Source organism: Plectropomus leopardus, chromosome 8, assembly GCF_008729295.1.
Source record: "Plectropomus leopardus isolate mb chromosome 8, YSFRI_Pleo_2.0, whole genome shotgun sequence".
In the NCBI taxonomy this organism is placed as follows: domain Eukaryota; kingdom Metazoa; phylum Chordata; class Actinopteri; order Perciformes; family Serranidae; genus Plectropomus; species Plectropomus leopardus.
In genome coordinates this window covers 32,247,246-32,267,627 of record NC_056470.1, presented here as the reverse complement: position 1 = coordinate 32,267,627, position 20,382 = coordinate 32,247,246, and the positions used below count along the sequence as shown (strand labels likewise).

General features: G+C 39.8%; 1 protein-coding gene across 1 annotated transcript in view; it reads right to left on the bottom strand.

Annotated features, from left to right (window-relative positions):
• src (v-src avian sarcoma (Schmidt-Ruppin A-2) viral oncogene homolog) overlaps positions 1-17,962 on the bottom strand; it is a 42,988-nt gene extending 25,026 nt beyond the window's left edge. The window contains exon 1 of the mRNA XM_042491158.1: positions 17,595-17,962. The gene's annotated coding sequence lies outside the window, so the exon portion shown is untranslated. The remainder of the gene's footprint in view (positions 1-17,594) is intronic.
• Between the last annotated feature and the right edge of the window lie 2,420 nt (positions 17,963-20,382).

Below are 20,382 nucleotides of genomic sequence, written 5' to 3'. Positions count from 1 at the left end.
AAATGTGATTTCCAGAGTGTCAGTACTAGTGTTACAGGAAAATCAAAAACCCAGCAACGGCAAAACATTTGCCATGTCAGCAGCAGTGGTGGAGGAAGTACTCTGATGTTTTACTTAGCTGAAGTAAAAGCAGTAAAACCACACTGTAAATATACTCTGTTACTGGTAAAAGCCCTGCATTTAAAATGTTAAGTAAAAGTATGTCAGGACGGCTGTAGCTCAGTTTATAAGGACTAGGTTTAGGGTTGGGAGGGTCGAATATTAGAGTATAATTATATTTCCATTAACTCTTCCCTTAACTGCTGAATCAGAAGCTAACTTCAGTGAGCAGGTGCACTGCACGTCACGCTTCGGGGAGAAAGTCACGTTTGTCGTGCTGGCTCTCTGTAAAGTTATATAGTGTTACATTTATCTTGAACGCATGAAAGAACCAAAACAAGGAAATGAATTCCTGAAACGGAGGAAAGAAAAAGACCAAAGTGAGGAAACGAAATGTATCTTCAGGCCACGCGATAGCATCTCCTGCTCTTGGTTTAGTAAAATGTGCCCTCTATAGATTTGTTTTTCTCTCCATGGCACCTCCTGGGCTCTGTAAATTTTCGAAATACAGTTGTAAAAATTATACATATAGTGTCCTGGACATTTTCCCCTAGTGTATTTTTAAAATAATTTCCTAAATCTGCAATTTTTTTGCAATTTGCGAGATATTAATCTCCAAGTTGCTCATGCCTTTTTTCACATTTTGGAAAGAAATCAAACCAATTTGCTGTGGATTCAAAGGTTTAAATTCTTGTGAAAGGTGTCTGAGTGCAGTGCAAGAAAAGGGATGCTGATCCATGTTTCAGTATAAACGTTCCTTAAAATATAAAATGTATTTTTCCTTGCGCCGGGCAACAATTTGTGAACTGTGACAAAGAACAGTCTCATCTTGGTAAGTGAGTTCTCGGCCGCTCGTAACATTTTCTCTTACCAAGGAGAAGATCAAAAACAAGAAAACATGGGTGAATCCCAAAAATCAATCAACAAAACAAGAAGAAATTGTGGATACTAGCACAAAAAAGAGAAAATGTGTTCATGCACCATTTCTTGCATGAGCTCCAGTATGTCATAAAGCTTGCTACAGTTCGGCTCTGTTGCATTGTAAGTACACACACCGAGAGCTCCTCCATGTTTGGAGGTCTGAAGGTAAACACACGCCCCCGATGGCAGGACTTTGCTGATTCCTGGATAAAGTGTGTGTACCGACCCCCGCCCCCTCGTGCTCCTGTCACGGACAGACACCGGGATGGGGGGGTGGTGAAGTCAATATTTACTGCTCCACACACACACACGCACACACTCGTTGCCATGGAGGCGATTCCAAGCATTCCTCAAACCAACAAACTGCACAGATGCAGGATAGTTGCACACAGACTTTCTGGGCCAGAACACTGCATGCCTATCTGATGAAGAAAAAGACGAGATTAGCGGAGGCTCCGTCTCTGTAAGTTGTGTGGGATGCCTGTCACTTCCTGAAAGCATTTGGGGGAGAGACGAAAAGAGGCGGAGAGAAAGTGACAAAGAAAAAAAAAGTGAAGAACAGAAGCTGAGATCACCTGAAGAAATTCTTTCCATTGAGATATTTCGGGTCTCCCAAAACATCATGTTTACCCATTTTTCCCAGCCTCACAGGAGCCTGCAGTGCTTTGGCTTCTATAATAGGATCAGAGGCTGTGAGCCCTTATCCCTTTCACTGTGTGTGCCTGTGTGTGTGTGCATTTCTCACCGCTGGTATTTGTGCTAAAAAAGCGACCTACAGTGTGCTCTGATCACCTTTTGTTTGCCAAACGCCACGGCTAACCCCGACCTCTAAAATCATATGACATCTCTGGACTGGTGGAGCTGAGCAGCTGGCCGCTCTATCTTAAACCCCGTGCTTACAGAGGAATTTTTTTTGTCCACTTCCAAACAACAAACACTGCTGGCACACACTGTAGGTTCATGGATTTTCTGTTATCCCCTGTTCCTAATCTGAGTATGACATACATGAAATTATTTTGGGATTGAGGCTCAGAAAGAAAAATATCTGGGCCAGTTTAGATGAGGTGATGTCTTGGCTTTTGCAATGCAGCGGTGCAGCAGCAGTGAAGAGAGAGACCTACTGAAATATGACTGATGAACGAATAGTTCTGTATTTTAACTCTTTAACACCTGGATCGACATCAGTTTTCTTGTGCAACGTACAGACACCTTTCACGAGCATTTAAACCTCTGAAACCACAGGAAAAATGTTTGATTTCTTTGAGAAACATGGGGAAAAACAAAAATGAGTAATTTGGTAAGTCATGTCCCACAGAATGCTACAAATTACAGGGTGACCAAAAAAATGACCTTAAAAGTATTGTTAAAAAAATAGGGAAAAAATGAGCAGAAAACTATATTCATAATTCTTCTTCTTTTTTTAATGTATTTATTTTTTAGCATTTTTTAAAGATCATTTTCTTGTTTTGTTTGTTTGTTTTACCATTTTTAACTAATTTTAGGTAATTTTCTTGTAATTATTACTATTTTCTTGGTGATGATTTTAGCTTATTTCTAGGTCATTTGTTGGGTAACTTTTTACTTATTTCTTGCTCATTTTGGGGCCAATTCTTGTTATGTTGCCTGTTGCCTCCTTCCTATGTTTTTGACAGAAATCAAGACAATTTGCACAGGTTTTGGAGGGTTAAGAAAGAAGTTAAGAAGTTTTATTTTGTACTTTTTACAGGTCATTTCCTTGTTGTTCTTTTCACTTTTTTTCTTAGCTTTTCCCCCTATTTTTTAGTTGTTTTTTTTTTTGTTTTTTTTTTACTTTTTACATGTTTTTTTTCCAATTTTAGGTCATTCATTTTAAGTTGCTCATTAAACTTTTCCCATGGATTTGAAAAAAAAAATCAGTCCAGTTTGCTTAGGTTTCAAAGCGTTAACAACAACAACGACAACAACAATAATCGATGTTTATAGAGAGTGTGACTGTAACTTTAAGAAAACCATTCTGGGAACTAAAAGAAAACAATACTAAAACATTGCATTGTAACATTCTCAGAACATTTTTAGAACCAGAAATTGCTTGTTGGAAAGCTAAACTAACAAGACGCTGCTGGCTGAAACCTTGGATTAAATGTGCAGATATGAGACCAGCATTGAGATTCTCATTAAACTCTCAACAAAAGAGTGAACAGGTATTTTCCAAATTTCTTACACTACTTTTTAAGCTACTTTTCTGCAGAACAGGAAGAGACTTTGACTCCACTGAGACCTTTCCCCCTCTGATTAAAATTCATCTCCAGTGATCTCCTTCTTTCCGTCTTCTCCTTCAGCACATGTGGGTCCAGCTCCACCCACTCCGTCCCCAACATTATGTCAAATCCCACACGGCAACACATGAGCCCAACACTTCCTATTTCCACAGGCAGCACTGTGATTAAATATAAAGAAGACGACACATCACAGCGGGACACTTCTAGACATGTCATACAACATTTCCCCCGCCTCAGTGACAACCAGACCAGACCAGTCACATGACACATATCTGAACCAAGTCACAAAGTGCAGATGAGTCTGGCTGCACCTGAGACTGTTTGTTTGTGTCCTTAGCCCAAAACCACACGTCTGAGATTCTTGAAAATGTTGTCACCGTTACCATCAAATGACAATAAACTGTTTCTACTTACTTCCACAAAAAGTTGTCCCCTGATTTCACCGAGACCTTCGACTAACCTTCCTAGACTGGGTGTGACAGGCACGGCTTAGACGAGACAGACGGAGGACATTACTGTAATTTCCTCCTCTTAGCTCATCAGGTTTGTTGCAAAACAGCAAATAAATTCCAGCACATTAACCAATAGTTACCACTGCACAATTAAACATTTTACAGCTTCATGATTATAAGGTGTGGGGGGGGCATATTGTCAAATGGAACATTAACCGACCTCATGTTAAAACACATGCCCTGTTTTGTAGCCCAGAGTCTCTCAGCTGTTCCCTCTTCGCTTGTGATGAATACAGACATGCATCCAACTGCAGCAGCAGCTTTCTCTTCCCCTGAAAATCTCTGAGATCTGAGGCATCTGTGGCATGCACAGTACCGTGACTGCCGTGCGGGAACCCCCGGGTGTTCACTGTATTGTGTTGACTGAGTCAGAAGCTGCGTATTGTTCATCTGCGGCGCATTAAATACCAAGAATAGACAGAATATATGACGAGTGAATTGGAGAAATCTGCTCTGCTGCTTCTGACCAAGCTGCAACCTCTGCGGCTGGAAAACATAGCCAACGTGGAACTGCCAAAAACTGCATTGATTGGCCACTTGAGGCTGGCATCAAGAGTGAGTCAATCACCAGTATGTACCCTTACGTTAACCCTTTAAACCCCAGATCAAAATCAGTTTTCTTGCACTGCAAAAAAAAAAAAAAAATTAAAAATGTGAGAACAAAATGTGACAAGAAAATAACCTGAAAATTACCTAGAAAGAGAGAGAGAGAGAATCATTAGAATTATATATTATTATCATAATTATATATTTAAAATTAGATTACAGGTCAAATATTTATTTATCTTTTATTTATTTTATTATGATTTTATATTTAGAAGGTCATTGCCTGTTTTTGTTCTTTTACCTTTTTTGTGCTTTTTTTCTGGTGATTTTCTTGTAACTTTTTACTAATTTGGGTCATTTTATGGGCTAAAAGCCATATTTCACCACACTGCAAAGGAGACACTTTTCCTGCTTTTATGGCTATGCATTTTTTGATAGGAACTGGCTTCTTTGAGCATGATGCAGCAGGAGCTACAAGAGCTGTTATTGCATCGTTCAACTCTTCAAAAGCTGACTGGATCTTCTGGAAGTTTGAATCCACAATTCCTCTGTGAAATTGTGGACTATCAACCCCCAGAAATCCTTCATATGTGGCCACTCCCACGTGTAAAGGGCTTGCCTTTCCATTATCGCTCACATAACACGCCTACGTGGCCTTGGATTGGAAATAATGACGGCTAATGCGGCGGCTGCAACAGAAATAAACCTGCTGATGTTTTGAACATCCATCGCCATGTTTCTTGGAGTGTTATCGAGAGAAGTCGCAGAACATCACTCAGTGGAAACACAGTCATCTCGCAATTTTGTTTAACCATCATTTAGAAAATTTTGCTTAATTTTTGCACAAATCTGTAATGGAAACCCGCCTTTTGTAAAGCCCAAATATTGTCAATTTTGACTCAAAAAAAAAAAAGAAAAAATAACACAATGGCCAAAATGTTTAACTTAGAGCTTCAAAACGGGAGACCACAATCCAATGTATGATGTGATGGTGGCTGCATAGATTATTTTATAGCCTATTCTTTTAGCAAACATCCAGGCTGTGTTGTTTCTGGGCTTCACTCAAACATCAGCCTCACATCCTTCCCTCTCTGCATCCCGGCTCTGCTCTCATCTAAATATGGTCATTAAGTGAACCGAGGCTGATGAGCCGTGGTCATGTGTTCAAACAAAAAGTGGGGAACAGAGAGAGGGAGCGAGATGGAGGAGAAGAAAAAGATAATCCTCGGGGGCTTTGACTACCCCCCTCAGTCTTACACCCTCACAGTCTGCCCCTTTTTCTCTTGCACTCTTTCCCCCATAATTTCTCAAATCCTTTCAGGAGATTTCCTAAAAGAAAAAGGTGGAAATAAAGGATTTTGATTTCTCTGATGTGTCAGCCACACGTCACGTGAGGGGGAAAAACATCCCTTTTTCGGCTTCTTGGATATCAGTGAACTGGTATTCAACTCAAAGAGGAGGGGAAGCATTTAGAGACAACAGAAGCTCTTCAGCTGGTACATGACAAAGACGCAGCATCAAAATGCTCCTCAGCTGCTGTGCTTTAACACACGGGCCTGTGTTTTAATGCTTCACCGTGTTGCCGACTCAAGCTCTGTGATAGCGAACCCTTAAATTCACCCTCTCTCATCACATTTCAAAGAGCCAGCATTTGATCTGCTCAAGTCCGCGGAGACTCCAGAGTGCCTCATGCTTCAGTAACCCAGGGCTTTCACCGTTTAACTTCTCATCTGCACAGCCAGGCAGGAAGAGAAATCCCTGCAGCCCAGAAATCTAAGGCCCAAACCAGAGGGGAATACATATATATATATATATATATATATATATATATATATATATATATATATATATATATATATATATATATATATATATATATATACATATATATATATATAAGATATATATATATATATAATACATAGAAGAGCAGTTCTGTTAATCAAATAGAACAGAAAAAGCCTGGATCACAGTATATATATGTATACAACGACACAACCGTGTAAACATGTTCAGGTATGATTAAGTGAGCCAGGTGTGCATTGTGACATTCCCAGGTCTGTTGCGGCAGTGCGACCCAGCCAAGTCATGGTTGAGGAATGCAGCGCGGAGGAAAAAGGCGAGTCGTAACTGCTCTCCCGCTCACACAGCCCAAAGCAGGAATGTACAGGGAAGCAGGTAGAGACACCATCAGATGCCCGGGCTGCCCCCGAGCCACGACATGCCACCCACCCCAACGCATTCCCTCCACCGCCTGTCAGGGAAAGCAGGAGCCACGTTGTAAGAACAAGTATGCGAGTGAAGGTCGCAACACACTGTGGTTGTTCATGGCGCTCTGAAAAAAAGCTCCTAGATTGTGTTTATTGTCGACACGAGATTAAATGCACGCTTAGGGTGTCATATGCATCATTAGCCAAGTCTAGCCTTTCTGCGTCTCCAAGAGCATCTGTATTATTGTTGTTTAAAAATATGTATTCTGCAACAGTGACAGACAAAACAGAATATTCAAGCGTGGCAGAAAAAAACACTTTGTACAAATCCTGCAGAATATTTTAAGGGCAGAGGAAAAGCCCAGCATCAATGAAGGTTAGATAAGATAACTGAGGCGTAACCCCAGATTCACAGAGCACAGGCACAGTCATTGCCATGGGCGGAAAACAACACAATGGGCCCCTGGGCACAGATATGCAACAGGCCCCGCCACCTATCCTACATAGCCGCAAGAGACACAGACTTAGTGGAGGTTTTACTTTTTTTATTGTGTATACTGTCTTTTTTTGGCCAGTTGTACCCGTTTTTGGCTATTTTGTGTCTCTCTGATGTCATTTTATGTTCTTTTTGGGGCAATTTGCATCCTTTGGTGGTCATTTTGTGTGTCTTTGATGTATTTTTTTCTTTTTTTTCCTTTTTTTTCCTTTTGTGGTCATTTTGTGTATTATTTTTAAATAATTCTGTGTCCTTCTTGGCCATTTGTTGTCCTTTTGTGGTCATTTTTGGGTCTCTGTTGTCATTTGGGGTATTTTTTTGGCCATTTTGTGTCCTTTGGTGGTCATTTTGTGTCTCTTTGTTATCTTTTTTTTTGTTTGTGCTGTAAACTGCTGCGGCGACTGAATTTCTCCATTGGGGATTAATAAAGGTTTATCTTATCTTATTTTGTGTCCTTAGATGGTCATTTTGTGTCTTTTAAGTTTCATTTTGTGTCTTCATGAACATTTATTGTTACGTTTTGTTTTTCTAAAAAAGTCTTGTTTTGCATTTGGTTGTACTTTAAGGCCCTCTAAAGAGTCGGATATTTGGACCAGATTTTGCTTAATGTCAACACAAAGGTGTCATACGGATCATCGGCTGAGTCAAGCATTCCTGTGTCTCCAAGACATTATCTATTATTTTATCTTAAAATATATGCTCCGCAAAAATGACTGATAAAACAGACTATTGAAGCATGCGATTTAAAAAAAAAAAAATCCAAAACAGTCTGCAGAACATTTTAAGAGCAGAGAAAAAACACAACCTCTGTGCTTATGTGCAGATGCAAAAGAATAAATAAAGCCTGCTGTATCAACACTTCTATAGCTGCTTTGACTGAATCCAAACTGAAAACAACACACAAAGATCCCAGCCCTGCTTCCTTGGAGATAGACAAATAAGAGCTGCGGAAAAAATTCCAGACACCCACCAGCCATTAAAATTTTAAAATGTTCCCGTGTCACGCTTCATCATCAGAACATAACTGCTCCCAGCTCAGGACATTTCCATAACAGATTGGAGGGCGAGACCCCCCAACACTGGAGTGATTTCCTCCATCGCTTTTAAACCACCCCTTTGTTCAGAAGGCACTGATTTCAATATTCAAATGCAACTCAGCGGGGTGGTGAGGCGGCGAACGAGACGCTGACTGCGAGGCAGTCGGTGGAGAGCGATCAGAGAGCTGGTGGCGGAGCTCTCTGTAGGATGAGGGGCGGGTTCACTTAACTGCCCCTGCTGAGAAAGAGGAAGACGGCCCTGTTCTGTATCTGATGCAGACTCCCATAAAAGGTGAGAGAGCGGAGGTCAGAGCCAACAGGAAACACCTCCTGTACCTGTCACGTTCAATACAGTTCTGATAAGATACAACAAAGAAGAGACATTTATGATGATAATAATACAGCTTTTCACATGAATGTGTGTCGAGAATGAAAATGTTGTTTTACGCTTGATGTTTTCATCAATTAACAGCTAAAAATTGAAGTAGGTGGAATGTGAATGTACTTTGAAATGCCAGTGAGAGCAGGATATTTGCTGCCTAACACACTCATGAGCTGGAAAGCTAAATTGGAAAGCGAGAAATCACAACACTTGGCAAAGTAATCACTGAGTCACTGGTATTGTTCGGCAACCTCCCACAGATGCATGACAGTCATTCTGTGATATGAGACACTAAAAACATTATTTTTAATACTGACGCAAGACCATAAATCTCATATTGATCATATGAGGCTACAACTGCTGCTCATCTTCATCAGGGATCATCGCGATCATTCTATCAGTCTATCTATATTGATCCCAATATAACTTATTTTCACCCACACAGTCGAGTTCAACTCCTGGTATAGGAACGACTGTTTAGTGTTTAGCATCTCAGTCCGCACAGTTGTGGGTTCAAGTCCCCTGGTAAAGACCTCGAGGCACCATATCCCCAGCTCCAGCACCATGGCCAATCCTGCTACCCGCCTGGTGTGATGTGTAAAAAAAATATTGACGAAAGCTAGATTTTAATTGCAAATGTGCCTAAGAATTACATGAATCGACAAATAAAGAACAGAATTAAATGAAAAATTACAACTTGTCTCCACTTCCTTCACAAAAGTGAAGGTACAATTTCCAGATCAACAAATCAATCAAACAAACAACTTTAAAGTTTTAATTTTTTTTATAAAGTTATGTCTTGTGACACCACCACCACAGTGATAATTAAAGTCAGGCACTAATTTTATGCATAATGTGACTAATTGAGAGGATCAGAAATCAGGTAGTTAACATCGCCATGTTTGTTCGCCAACAGGAAATAGGATTTTTTCCATTGGATTTTAAATTAATGAAGTAAATGAGCTCTATGACACACAAAAGTTTCGGATATTCACACATTTTGTTCAGTAAGATAATATTCACAAACTGACATCACTTTTATGATTTTTGAAGCCTGAATTCAATCGCCAGAAGTCAAAAGCTAGTATTAGGCAATAAATGAACCACGCTATGGTCACATGATTTAATGTCACCACCACAACAAGGCTGTAAAAATCTATAAAGGACTTAAACTTAAAGATCTGGTTGATTTCAAAAAGGTTCAAATCAGGAACAGAGCTAAAAAAAATCATCTACTACCTAACAACATCCAAAAGTTGTTTCAAATGAAGGAACGTTTACATAATTTGAGAGAATTTTGAAATGCAAAATCTCATTGTACTACAGCCAAAGGTGTGAATTTATGGAGCAGGTTTAGTGTGGAACTGAAAACCTGTAGAACATTTAATGAATTTAAACACATTTTTAAATGAGGAAGTGAGGAAGGGAAATGGGATGTTGGAACAGAAAAGGGAAAAGTGAAATACAATACGAGATAGGCTGATTGCTTTTGATACTGTGACTTTATTTTCTGCATTGACATGTTTCTCTAATGTGATGTGTGTGTATTTGTTTATTCAGACCGATTTGTTTTTGGTTTCGGCTCTTTTCTTGTTTGATAAGATCTAGGACTGTCAAGTATTGGTGCAGAAATTGGGAATGTTCATGTTTACAATTAACTTTTTTTTAAATTAAATAAGTATTCACTTCCTCCTACTTCTTTGTCGGGCATGAAATACTAACATTTGCTTACCGAATATGTCCGATGGGCATTCTGGTGTTATTTTTCTTGCTTATATTTTATTTTGCTTTACTATTTTATTTGACACATTCGAAATGAAGATCTAACCAATTTACTGACATATTTTAGAACAAAACATGAAAATCTCTTAGGCTTGTGTTAATCACAGACCTTAAATTAGGGAACATCTAATCAAAAAACCCTTTCAAAAAAACCATTGACTTCACAACGAGGGAACTGGGAGCGTTAAAATTCAACTCAATTGTGAACCCACATCCCTTGATGTATATTTTGATAAGAAAATTCCACACAAACATGTTCCCGTTATCGTGTTTTGGCAAGATTATAAGATCTACCCAGAGCAGAGGGGTTGATCATCTCTGCATGCACACGATCGGTATAAAAAACACTGCAGTGATTCTCAGAGGATGGAGAGCCTCTCTTATTAAAAAGAGGGGGAGCAGCATGCACTCTTCCCAGCATCTCATCATCCTGACCGGGCTCGCACAGCTGCGCCTACACAAAGCCGAGCATAGAGGCATCTCTCTAAATGCCAAAGACGCTTTTCCTGTCACAAGAAACGTGCACGGAGCGATGGGAATGAGGGTGTGAGAGTGATCGCTTTTCCACAGAGGCAACAGTGGGTGGATTGAGTGGAGATGCGTGGCCTGTGTCACCCTGGCCCGTTCCCAGAGCAGAGGGACAGGAAGTGGCGAGGGATCCTGGGAGGAAACAAGCCGTCCTCTGTTTGTCTGTATCAAACCACTATCAGATACTTCATTCAAATGGCCAGAAAGCACAGGCCCCTCTGACAGGGAGCTCTGGGGGATATGTCAGAGCGCTTCAGTTCTGCATCCTTATCATTCAACTGCTTTTACTGGCCGCAGCGGAGCGGCTTTGTGGCTCCATGTTTTAACAGTGGCAGCGTTTACATGCACACTAAAGTTCAACTGTTATTCTGAATATGACAATATTCTACACAGGTGATGTAATTAGCATGTTTTGCTTAGATGTTACAAATTAGGCCTTTTTCCAAATTTAACCATTTCCAATTAATCTTTTGACAACTGAATCAACATCAATTTTCTTCTTGTTTCTTTCTTATTCTTATTTTCAGTTGCCTTCACAAATATTTAAACCTTCCCACGCTGAGCAAAGTGGTTTGGTTTCTTTTGAAAACATGGGAAAAAGTAAATGAGCCACTAAGAAGTGTTCCGCAAATTGCAGGAAATTAGTAAATTTAGGAACATAGTATTATTTAAAAGCTTGGGGAAAATGTCCAAAAACTGCATTAATAGTTATCATAATTATATATTTTATATTATTTTACTGAATAATAATAATTTGTCATTTTTCTCAGGTTTTTGTTGTTTGTGTGTATTTTTTTTTATTTAGTTAGTTTGTTTAACTTTTTTTCTTTTTTTTTTTGTTTGTTTGTTTGTTTGTTTGTACTTTTTACAATTTCCTTGGTGAATTTTTGGATTTTTGGTTGGTTTCTTCTTAACTTGCTCACTGGGTTCTTCCCATGTTGTAGAAAGAAATCAAGCAACTTTGCTCAGGATTCAATGGGTTAAGACCTGGGATATGAAAATAATATGTGGGTGTTTGGGCATGTATACAGTGCTAGGCAAAAAGCCAAAAAAAAAACCCTTTAAATGCGCCTGATGTTCTGCTGCTCCGTCTGTGCCCAGAGTACACTCAGCGCTCTGAGAAGGTGCTGAAATGAATAACTGAACAGCATATATGTCAACAGCACTCCTAATGAATAGTCAAGCTTCAAAAACAGAAACTAAAAAGACTATTTGTGGCAGCAGATGTTTAATTGTGGCGGGCAGCCACAAATAAATGTGGGGGGAACCTTGAAATAAAAAGCAGCTCCAGCCGTTCCACAGTTCAATGTTTCGACGTGATAACAGCACAATAATTGGAGTATACACGACTGAATATAAACAGAGTATTTGTGGATTTTTGTTTTTCACTGGCCACATAAACAGCCTGTTGGGAATATTGTGTTTTCCAGAATAATGTCAAAAACTGGACTATATTGTGCATGTAAGTGTATACATCTACTTCTCTCCTGCAGTCACTAATCAGGGAGGTAATATAATACAGAGTGAGCTGCAAAGTAGAATCAGCGTGGAAGTGAAACCTAATGGCCGACAAAGTGTACACTGTAAAGAAGAGAAGTAGGCCACCAACACATAAAGCTTAAACAGAGAGAGACAGACTGATAATAGAGCCTGGCAGGATGGGAGAAAGAGCGAGAGAACAGGTGGCACCGGCATTCCCATGCTCAACCATACGCCCTTGAAAGTGGCTGGGCACTAATTAGCACCAAATCTGGGCCAGAGCGACAGAAGTTTAGTATCAGCCACATAAAAAATTCAAAGGCTTTTGTCAGCAGGAAGCCATCACAAATCTCATGCCCCCCTTTCGAGTGTACCCTCACTTTCTCTCCCTTCGGAGTTTATCGCACATCTCGTTGGCAAACTGAAGAGGGCTTGATGCTGGCATTAGACAAGTGTTTTGTTTGTTAAGTACTCCCAAGCCAAAGGGGAATAATGTGTTGTTTCAACAAAGAAGAGGCGCACTGCTATGATGAGCCCGGACTCATGTACAGTCCTGCAGTTTATGAGCCCTCCTTTTGTTATATTGCTCTGGCCAATAAGCCAGTTCCTCTTTATAGTATCACAAACAATTACAATATGTCCTCAGTGCTCAATGCCAATTAATCCTCATCTGACCTAAAGGAAAGTGGGCCACTCACCAGATCAAATGATGAACTAAGCAAACCGCCAGCTAGAGCGGAGTCTCTTTAATGCAACTGCTCAGTTCAACTCCAGTGCAGAAGCGAATACACACATCACTATCAAAATGCTTGGCCGGGATGCTTGAGAAACACTCTTTCTATAGACCACCCCTAAACGCTTCCCTTCCATCTCCCTGAATAGGTGCACAAAGGCAATTTTGAAAAGTGGGAGCGACTTGTCTTAAAGCCGCCGATCCTCCAGGGCCGGATAGCTGCGGAAACAAGCAGCTCATTGATGCCAGGCCCAGTGTATCACCCTGACAGACAGACCACTCCAGTATACGTGGGAACAAAGGGGGCCAAGTCCACAGCCACGTTGCCAATTAGCAGGAATTTCGGCCTCAAGAGCCACTTTCCACCAATCGTGCTGGAGCTGACATAAACATCGACGGCTTTCACTGCAGAGCATTCATGGGATTCCAAGGAGCATTAGGTCCCCTCTGTGGAGCCTGAAATCTGGCAGTTCGAGGATATAATGGACCGTATCGTACCACTTTGAGAAACACTTTGCACTGGTTGGCTGCATTACCCAGTAAAGTACAATGCTAACAGCCTGGTGAAAAAACTGGCAACATTTTGGCCCAATCCCATTTCTCATCCCCACCCCTTCATTTTGGGGACAGAGTTACGAGAGGTGGTGGTTTTCCCGATAAATGGGACCCTGATGAATCATCAGTATTGTCACTGATGGTGTAACGAACCACAATGTCCCCCTGGAGATGAATAAAGTAGTTCTGATTTATAAACAGATGCAACTATGGAAATAATGATACTGTCACAGTGACATCTGCAATTCATTTGATGGAGATAAAAAAAGCATGAATGCTCGCAATTTGTTCTCAACTTCACTCAAAAAGTTTTCCGCTATTATTTGATTGAAAACATGTCATCAAATAAAAAAGAACACTGCCTCATAACCAGACCACTAGAGAGGGTCTGCAGGTTAATATTAGCAACACATGCCCCTACGCTGCCAGTCAGTACTGCCTAACTGGTGGCTTTTTTGGTAGATATAGCAACATTTCAGGCCCTCTTTGTGAATTTCTTCAGACAATTAGGGGGAAAAAATCTCATTATCATTATAAGAGGCCTGAGAAAGAGGTGCACTATGGTATTAGTGTCACGGCCCTCATAAAATTCATAGATTTTGTTGGAAATGTTTCTAATTAATCTACTTTAGCGCTTCCATTAATGCACAATGACATCAATAATATGCAAGTAAGTGTCGCTATGACCTCATCTGGCAATTTTAGCAACTTTTGGAGCTACTGGTATCTACTCTCATTGGAGGCGATTTGGCAACACTGATATTAGACGAATGGTAACAAGTGCAACTTTACTGCTGTTTAAATTTTGACATTAAGATTTTCAATTTTGTTATAAATGCATCTCAGTTCCAAATATTAGTTATCAGTCTGATTAACGACTAATATTGATATAAACCCTGAAAAAAGAATATTGGTCGGCCCCTATTCATGAGTTCCATTTGAACGAAGCGTAAACTTTCAAAAACGCCGCAAAGAAGTAAGAAGGCAGTGCTGTTCACAACCTTTGAAACTGACTTATCTATTTTTGTATGCAAAGGGAGCATAAACAAGCCAATTCGCTGCCCCTCTATTCCAGCAAGAGTTGGACCATACAACATGAACGGACAAAATGAAGGAGAAAAGGGCAAAGTGGTAGGCCAACGGGTGTTTGGGACTTTATCTTGGTGGAAGTATCTCTCATGAAGCGTGTACTCCTGTGTGACCATGCTGGATGTGTGAACTGAGCAGAATGTGTGACAGAAACAAACAGCAAGCAAAAGTGGGAATCATGCATGCTCGCCCCGGGGTGTTTACACGCAACAGGGCTTCATCCCCAGCATCACTTTGCACGTCATTGGCCCGATACACAATTTAAGGATATTGAATCCATGGGATATAATATGTTTTTGCCTGCCTGCTGCCAAACATCCTAATTCCTTCAGGAAAATATAAAAATACATAAAAGCACAAGCAAAATCTGCGGAGGATTAGCCTAATGCACGACTGATAATCAAATGGCAAATTTATTTCCAATTTAAAAAAAATATATTGATGCCTCTATGAAACATGTCTCTGCTGAGATGTTTCAGATTTCAGGAAGGATTACAGAGACAGTACAACCAGCTGGAATCCACTGTGGGTTTATACACAATATTTAGGTTTTAGGCAGATCAAAAAGCTCCGTCACACACTGCCATAGTGGCACAGCAGGTACGAGCGTGTGTGCCAAAGTGTTACCTCTCAATTATAGCAAATGTGTCATACAGTGACGCACAAACATCTGAGAGTAAATCTGGTCTAAATCAGGTTTCATAGATGGATGGCAAGTTAGCAGATCCATGTGTTGATCCTGGATCAGCAGCGAGGACTTATGTGTACAGTATATACAGGCCAATGTCATAATAAAGACACAAACAGAAGGACTGAATCTATACGTTCAAGGACACAGATTACATTAACGCACTATACGATTACTCTGAGGTCCATGCAGCCTTTTCTATTATTAGTCCGCACCACGTTATAGAGTCGATATTTGGGCCTTTGAGTCATGAAGAGTGGGAGAGACTAATCCTAAGCATATGACAGCCACGTCTTTAAAGTGTGGGGGATCCTGAGGAAAATCTGTGGCATTCTGCGTGAGCAGGCAAATTATTTGAAGCAAGATACGTCTCATTCATCCGCTCTGATCTCCTCACTGACACATAAAAACAGCACCAGGTAGCCCATAAAAACTCTCACTGCAGAGCCGCTGCAGCTGCCAGGTTTCACTTTGTCTCCTGAAGGCTTCCACCCAGGGAGCCATTGCTCTTAAAATTGAGGGTATGCACAGGGAAGAGTGCTGTGTGGTTAAAGGGACCGTTCGGATTTTTTAAAAGTGGGATTGTATGGGGTACTTATCCATAGTCAGTGTATTACACACAGTAGATGTCAGTCAACATGCCCCCAGTTTGGAGAAGCAGACAGCAATTTGACACGTAGGCTAAGCAATGTATTGCTGCGGACAGGAAAAAACAAACAAAAAAATACACAAAAAAAAAAAACGTATTTTAGCCTCCTAGAAAATTAATATGAGGTTAACCCACGTCACTCTTCTTGTGCTGCTTTCATATGCCTTTCAAAATTATCTAAATCTATAAACCTTCAGCAAACTGGTGCAATTTCTTTCAAAAACATGGGAAAAAGGCAGTGAGCATCTAGGTAAGAAATGTCCCACAAATTGCCAGAAATTAGTAGCTTTAGAAAAGTATGTTTTTTTTAAATAAAAAAGCTGGGGAAAAAAGAAAAAAAGTAGGGAGGAACTATATTTGTAGTTATCTTACATACATACAAAAAAGCTACAGAATTATTTATTTTTAAACACCTTTTCCAGGTCATTTCCTTGTTATTTTTTTAAAAATCTTTTTTGAAGATAATATTTTTCCTTCCTAATTTTCAGGTAATTTTCATGTACTGTTAACGATATTTTTTGCTAGTTTTTGGGTAATTTCCTCTTTCATTGCTCATTGATGTTTTACCTTGTTTTCGAAAGAAATCAAGCCAAGCTGCTCAGGTTTCAAAGGGTTAAGTGTATGATATGTCAAGAGTTTATTCACCACTTGACCTTTATGTCAGACGCCTGTTTCAATGGAGAAGCTGTAAACGGCTCCAGTTCCCCATCTTTGCTCTCATCAAACCCCAGTCCAGCGGAGCTGCTGGTCTACCACTGCTTTAGTCAGGTGGTTAGTTTGTGTTACTGTGTGACTTCAGTGGATCTGAACTAAACCTTTTAAACACCAATGTCACACAACAACAAACAAAATACTGTTAAAGGCAGCAGCAGACCAGTTTCTCATGTCTCCAGCAATGGTAAAATGTGTTTTTCTCAATGGAGTCTGTTTTTGAAGAAAGCGACATAACAACTTAATTTTCCCGTCGAATAAAACTGTCTGACATAAAGGAGAAGTAGTGAAAATGCTCCTAATAAAGCGTGTACTTAAACTGATTTTTAATTTTATTAATGGGATTTTTTTTAAGTGGCTAAAATACGTTTTAATGCTGGCCCCAATCCACAGCAGAAGATTGCTTGGCCTTAATGTTGGAATCCAGCCTGCTTCTCCAAAACAGAGGCTTGTCATCTGACATATACTGTATGTAATATACCATTTAAAAAACATTTAAACTACCCCTTTTAGCTCTGTGTGTTCCCAAAAGTGCTGCTGCAGAACAGTGTGGCACAGTATGTGGCCTAAATCAAAGGCTGCAGCTTGTGTCTTTTCAGAAAAGCTCTGATGAGTCACTGTAACTCTCAGACTGCTGTTGTTGCACTCATTTTGAGATTCAAAGTGAGAACATGACACTGAAATTTGCATGTACTGACCAAAAATCAGTTGTGTTTGCACATTTTAGAACAAAACATCACTGATATTTAAGTCAAACGTGTCAAATTTGAGTAAAAAAGGGAAAATAAATAAGGTTTATGTCCAAACATCTGCAACACTGTTGACACTAACCCCTCTCATTCATTTTTAATTAACCCCTGTCTGTCCGGCCTGTCATTAAAGTCACCCGCACTAAAATAACAAGTTTAGAGCCACTTACCCTGACGCGCAGGCTGCTGGAGATTTGGCGTCGTCACTCTTCTGCCGATCAGACAGGCGGATTTCGCATCAAACCATTCATGAACTGATCGGAGAAACCAAAAAAAAAAAGCTCACAGATCCTAAAATCGGGGGCTTGGAGCTTGAAGCAGCAGTAAAGACAGTCGGTGCCAAGACGAGCGACAGGGAGGCGAGCAGGAATCCCATTCAACTGGAGGGGCGGCCCGGTGAGGTCATGACGGGAATGATCCGACGCTACGAAAACATGTTTTCATTTGCATGTAAATCGATCGCGTTAAAGTAGAAAGACCAGAACGCCCGATCACATATGGCTCTTTCTCGACAGGCTGCTCTCGTGCACGAACACCAAAATCATGACCAAAACACTGGGAGGTGATTTTAGAGGCAGGCAGGGGCGGGGACTCCAGCGGGATTGTCGAGCTCTGATTGGTGGGATGTTTTTTCTGCACAATCGAGCCCTGATTTAGGTGAATGGCGTTTCATGGAAGTCCCTGCTCACCTGAGGGTCGAGTTCAAACGTGGATCACTGTGGAGTTATTTGTAAAAATAATTAATCAAACCTCATATCATGCATAAAGTTTTAAAGTCAAAGTCAAGTCTTATTCTTTGATTCTTGCATCAAAAGTGTGCAAATGTGAGCTATCTGCACTGACTACAGGTTTATTCATAAAAAAACAGGCGCATTAAGATTGAACTCGGTGTTTTACTGGAAGAGACGGAGGTTTTAGGATGTTATAGGGCAAAAAAATAATAAAATCTTAGCCACTGACCTAAGAGTTGATCCAACATTCATGCTACTTGGTATATCAAGTGGTTTTATTATTAATACATTTAAAGGTAAACTCTACAAAATATATTCTGTGCATGAAAGTGCATACTTCTAAACTGAGCTCCAACTAAACCACAGTGGCATAATGTCAAACTTGAATATATCTTTTTGGATTATTTGACATGTATCATGCATTCAAAAGATGTTGTGTTCCATAAAACATGGGAGCCTTTTTTTGTTCTATATTGGATTGGATTTCACCGCTATTCTTATTAGAGGGTTTGTCACTTGTTTTTTCGTTAAGTTTTATGTGTAATGCCTAAGTCTTCCTCCTGTATAGATATTAGTATCTGTGAGCCAAGCCAAGTTGTTTTTCCCCGTTTTCTGTTGAATGCTGTGTATTGAAATAAATAAATAAATAAATATATTGTCAGAAGAGATAGAACTGGAGCGCGAGAGTACAAAACAAACATGTTTTCTGTTATTTTGTGCTAGTATCAAAAATCACATATAAGCTCCCTTGAACTTTTGAAACACAATGCTGCCACCTGCTGTTCAAATGAGGTAACATTTCTGTTACACACAAGCACCAATTGCAGGATTACAGGAATACACCTGTATTATGCAGGTCTTATTTATCCACCCGTATACTCAGTACTTCCCAAAAAGACAGGCCTCTTTGATGTGGCACTGACCTGACCTGTTGTCTCAAAGCCAGACTGCACTGACAAAAACACTCATTTTAGCTCGCTGAACACAAGAGCTTCTGGTCCACCACTGCCTTGACTGGTAGTTTGTTTGTGTTATTGTGTGACTTTGGTGAATTCAATCTAACCCTTTAAACCACCAAAGTCACACAATAACACAAAGAAACTATCAATCAAAACAGCGGTAGCTAGACCGGTGACTCCCATGATCAGCAAAGTAAATTTATCGGGTTTTTTTTCAGTGGACTCTGGCTTTGAAGAGAGCATAGATATGCTTCACTTTGAGTTCAGTTCCCCTTTTGAAAGCTTGTCTTTTTTGAATAAATGAGACTTAGGTTATACTGCATGAGTTGTGTGAGAGTTTGTAAAGTGATGTTTTGATATAGTTTTGCTGTTTTTACACACAGACCTATTTTAATCAGTTCATTAAGAATGTATGCAGTTTTTGGATTCTTTGTTCACCTGATGCATGCCAGAAAAACGTTATCTTCATGAATTCAAGTTAATATTGGCGATACGTAAGTACGTTTTGTAAAGTAAGTCAGTTTTGGGTTTGGCCTACTGTATTCTGCAGCGTCTACATTTTTTTGTTTGTTTTGCTTTGTTGCAATTATGCAAACATCTGTTGGTCTCTGACATAGGATTCTTTATATGAAAAAGTACTGCAGTGCTGTGAAGAGTGATGTAGGCTACTGTTCATAGCAGTCAGTGGTATATATATATATATTTGACTGTTTTTATTGTGTTAAGGTTTGTCTCCGCACTGCAGCACAGTTTCTTGCAAAGGTTAAAATGAGAGGCGACAATGAAACAGATTTCTGTTTAAATCCACTTTAAGGAGAGAAATAATAATGATAAATGGCTATTGGCAGCAACTGCAGTAATTACAAGCACAATAATGATGTCTTCAACATCGGAAAGTATTTAAAAATTGCATATGGAATCCTAAAAGGAACCCAACATAATTCTTAGAGTTTGCACGGGAAATAATTAATGAACTTGGGGTCACGTTTTAGCATTTAACCCCTGGCACTTAACACAAGCAGAGAGCATCTTCCATTAAGTGACACTGGTGAACTCCCAGGAGCACATTACATCGACAAATCCATTAAAACCAGATGAAAAACATCATCACTAAGTAGTTGGATTAAAAGGAGGCCGTGCTGTTCAATATTTTCTTGTCATATAACATTTGACATGTCTTAATTACAAAGTATTTTAATAATACCATAGATCATTGTTACAAAATACTTCATTGGGTTTATATGTTTTTTTTTCTGCACACTGACTTT